Genomic DNA, 4,912 nt, shown 5'->3' on the forward strand with positions numbered 1-4,912 from the left:
GTCATATTCAATTGTTGTCAGTTACTATGTTGAGCAATTGTTTCTGTCATTATTAGGTATGTTGAATGTTGTCAGCTATTTGACTGTTGATGTGTAACTGATTGTTGTCAACATTCAGTTAGAGATTTTTGTCTTTTGTCAGCGCCAAATAAACATCAGCTAAATGAATTCTTGCAGTTGAACTGTTAGGTATGCATATGTGGTTAGCTACTGGACAAACAAATTGACTTGAATAACATCAAACTGGAATTTGAGCATCTAGTACAACATCAGTTCAATCAAATTCATTAAGCATCTAGTACTAGATCAGTACAACATCAGTTAAATCATTCAGCATGTAGTACAACAACATCAGCTCAATCAAAATCATCCAGCATCCCCTTAAGCTTCCTTATCTTCTCCTTGGTGTCCTCTTTGTGTTTGAACAAGTCACCAATCATGTATTCAAGCTTTCTCTTCTCTTGCTTTAATTTATCCCTCTCTCCAATGACTTGGTCCCTCTCCTGGATCACTTGATCTCTCTCTTTTTACGCCTTAGCCCTGAATACCTGATGAATGCTTGTTAATGTTTTGTCATTCGTCTTCCTCTTCTCAAGCTCTTCCCTAAGATCAGCCATAGCAATTTGTGTGCTGCCTAATTGGCTAATTGCATGTTCCTTCTCAGCCACAAGATTAGCAAAATCAACTTTGAAATTGCTAAGCTCTTTTTCCAACTTCTTCTTCTCTTCCAAAATCTTCAAGTTTTCCTCAACATTCAGAACATTTTGTCTGAGATTCTGTTTTGTCTCCTCTTCATACATGCTCCATATCCTAGCTTGGCTCATCTTCATAACATCAGGCCACTCAGGGTCAACCCACTCCACATAGTTGCAGCTAGGTACTTCCTATGAATTTAAAACAAACATAATTTCAGTTAACTAATCAAGAAATTCAGTTAACTACTCAACAAATTTCAGTTAACTAAACATAGCACTTTAAATGGCATACAAATTGACTACTGAAAAATAACTAAAATTTGAGCTTTTAAAACTTTTGACAGTGTGAATGAGTTTGTACTAACCTTCTGGGCACAGGTTAGGAACCTCCTGCCAGTATCAACTGATTCAAATGCCACAACCTTCTCACACAAAGTTCCATGCTGACATGTAAAACTAGGCAAATCTATGGCCAGGCCTCTCCATTCCTCACAGAAAATTGTGGCAGGAGCCTAAAACAAATCCAGATTTGTTCAGAATGAAGAAACAAAACCCTAGCTGTTGGTAACCCTAGTAGGAGATGACCAACCTTGCTGGTAACAGAGTCGTCTCCAGAAGAGCTAGGGAGATCATCCCACGACACCATGATCTGGTGAAGAGAAGAACTTTGTGGTGCTGGAGAAGAAGAGAAGAAGGGGAACGAGTGGTGATGGATCTGGTGGTGGAAGAGATATACTTGTGGCTGGGGAGGAAGCAAAGGTGTATCTGGTGGTTGTGGGCCAAATGCACACATACAATGCAAGTTGTAGGGTGCCGGTGTGCATTGTTGTGGACCAATCAATTAACTGAATATTTGTTCAGTTAAGTTGAGTTACATTTTGGCCATATCAATCAAGCTCATTTAACTTAATCCTTGTTTAGTTAAGTTCGGTTACATTTTGGGCATATCAATCAAGCTCATTTAACTGAATCCTTGTTCAGTTAAGTTGATTTACAATTTGGACATATCAATCAAGCTCATTTAACTGAATATTTGGCTCAGAAAAGACCAAGTGCAGTTAAGTGAATATTTGGCTCAGAGAGCTCAGAGAAGACAAAGTTAACTGAATATTGACAACAAATTGGAAGATTCAACATTGACACTGAAACATTGATATTACTTCATAGATACATATCCATTACAACCATACAGCCAAAATAACATCATATCCATTACAGCCATAGATACATATCCAGCTCAGACACCTACTAATTTATCAACATCTCACTTCTTGATAATGAAGATGAAAGACATCACAGAAAGAACCACAACACTAGCCATAAGAAGCTTTAGCACTAGCAGGATCTCTCTATCTAATCCAAGATGCATAGCAACTTGTTGCTTGGTAGCAAGGTTTTTCTCACTAGGGCTGTCAAAATTCACCCTGCCTGCAATGCCTCTTCCAGCCAAGGCCCTTCCAGCTAAGTTTCTTCCTGCCATCCACTCTGTCCTCTTCCTCTCAAGATCTTCCCTCCTATCCTCAGCTGCACTAATTGCATCTACAACAGCATTACCAACAAGAACTCTAGTTTCAACCAGATGCTGCACATATTCCATCTCCCAGCGCCAGAAATCACAGGTGACCTACAACCAAAGCAATGCAATGTGTGAAAATGACTGACAAAGTGCAGTTAACATGAAAAAATGTTCAGTTAAGGACTAAAATTCAGTTAACCATGGATACTAAGCACATTCAAGACTTCTAATCACATGATGGCTACCGAACATTCAGTTAAGAGATCTCTTCAGTTAACTTCTAAGCACATCACAACTAGTTAACCCAACCATCATGCCTACTGAGCACAACATGCCTACTGAACATGGCAGGTGCATGAATCGAACAGAGCAAGATTGAAGCTTACATTGTCGTGGGTGCACTTGTAGAAAACCCAGCCATCGTGCTCATTGGTGCTAGAGCGTTAGCACTTGATAGGTCGCCACAATCGGGGCATCCGACCAGTGGCACCTCAACAAGCGGCCACGGAGACCAGAGCGCACACCAGAGCGGGAGGATCTCGCAGATGACATGCCGTCGGCGAGAGGTGGCAGCAGATCCAGGCGGTGGTGGCTACGGCGACAACGGCGGAGCCGATGACGACGACTAGGGTTCGAGACGGGAGAGGAGAGGAAGAGGTGCGGTGTGGTGCGGTGGGTGCGGTCCGACCAGGTGGTGTCGTGTGGTCGATCCGACCAGGTGGGTGGGTGAGATGCGACCAGGTGAGGCGCGGTCCGACCAGGCGGGGGGACAAACGCAAATTCGTCATTTTTGTAATAAACCCCCTTGTATCCCCCCGCCCAGGGCGTCTTCTGATGAGCTGGCAGTCAAAGCCCGCGTTGACTAGCCAGTCAACAGCCAAGTCAGCAGATACGTAGAGGAAATGGTATTTTGGACCATAGACGACCACTTGAGACAAGTTGCAGGACTGTATTTTGGGTATTTGCAAGTACGAGGAGAAATACGGCCAACGCGACAAGTATAAGGACCTGTAGTGAATTTTTCTCTATTAAAAATACTGAGCGCAAGAAGTACCAAAGGGGGGCCACACACCAGCCACGAGGGTGGGGGCCGCGCCCTACCCCCTTGGGCGCACCCCCTTGCCTCGTGGGCCCCCTGGTGGCCCTCCGATGCCCATCTACTGCTATATGGAGCCTTTCGTCAAGGAAAAAATCATAAGCAAACTTTCGGGACGAGACTCCGCCGCCACGAGGCGGAACCTTGGCGGAACCAATCTAGGGCTCCAGCGGAGCTGTTCTGCCGGGGAAACTTCCCTCCGGAAGGAGGAAATCATCACCATCGTCACCACCAACGATCCTCTCATTGGGAGGGGGTCAATCTCCATCAACATCTTCACCAGCACCATCTCATCTCAAACCCTAGTTCATCTCTTGTATCCAATCTTTGTATCCAAACCTCATATTGGTACTTGTGGGTTGCTAGTAGTGTTGATTACTCCTTGTAGTTGATGCTACTTGGTTTACTTGGTGGAAGATCATATGTTCAGATCCATTATGCATATTAATACCCCTCTGATTGTGAACATGAATATGCTTTGTGAGTAGTTATGTTTGTTCCTGAGGACATGGGAGAATTCTTGTGATAACCCACAAGTATAGGGGATCGCAACAATTTTCGAGGGTAGAGTACTCAACCCAAATTTATTGATTCGACACAAGGGGAGCCAAAGAATATTCTCAAGTATTAGCAGCTGGGTTGTCAATTCAACCACACCTGGAAACTTAATATCTGTAGCAAGGTATTTAGTAGCAAAGTAATATGATAGTAGTGATAATGGTAGCAAAAGGTAACGATAGCAAAAGTAATGTTTTTATATTTTGTAATGATTGTAACAATAGCAACGGAAAATTAAATAAGCGAAGAACAATATATGGAAAGCTCGTAGGCAATGGATCGGTGATAGAGAATTATGTCGGGTGTGGTTCATCCTATAACAATCATAACCTAGGGTGACACAGAACTAGCTCCAATTCATCAATGTAATGTAGGCATGTATTCCGAATATAGTCATACATGCTTATGGAAAAGAACTTGCATGGCATCTTTTTGAAGGAAATATGCCCTAGAGGCAATAATAAAGTTATTATTTATTTCCTTAATTCATGATAAATGTTTATTATTCATGCTAGAATTGTATTAACCGGAAACATGATACATGTGTGAATACATAGACAAACAGAGTGTCACTAGTATGCCACTACTTGACTAGCTCGTTGATCAAAGATGGTTATGTTTCCTAGCCATAGACATGAGTTGTCATTTGATTAACGGGATCACATCATTAGGAGAATGATGTGATTGACTTGACCCATTCCATTAGCTTAGCACTCGATCGTTTAGTATGTCATAAAAGATTTAACACAATCAAACTTAGGTGTCATACCTGACTCCTTACCATTGTCAAAGTCCCAATCTTCATAGTTGCGTTTAATTCTTTCCAATAAATCCCATTTGAATTCAATAGTTTTATCATAAAAGAGATAGCACAAGAAGTATCAAGCATGGTGCGATTGTTATCAGAAAGCCGAGCATAAAATTTTTGAATAATCATTTCTCTTGAGAGCTCATGATTGGGGCATGAATATAACATTGATTTAAGCCTCCCCCAAGCTTGAGCGATGCTTTCTCCTTCGCGAGGCCAAAAATTATATATATAATTGC

The sequence above is a fragment of the Triticum urartu genome, chromosome 3, assembly GCF_003073215.2.
Source record: "Triticum urartu cultivar G1812 chromosome 3, Tu2.1, whole genome shotgun sequence".
NCBI classification, from domain to species: Eukaryota; Viridiplantae; Streptophyta; class Magnoliopsida; order Poales; family Poaceae; genus Triticum; species Triticum urartu.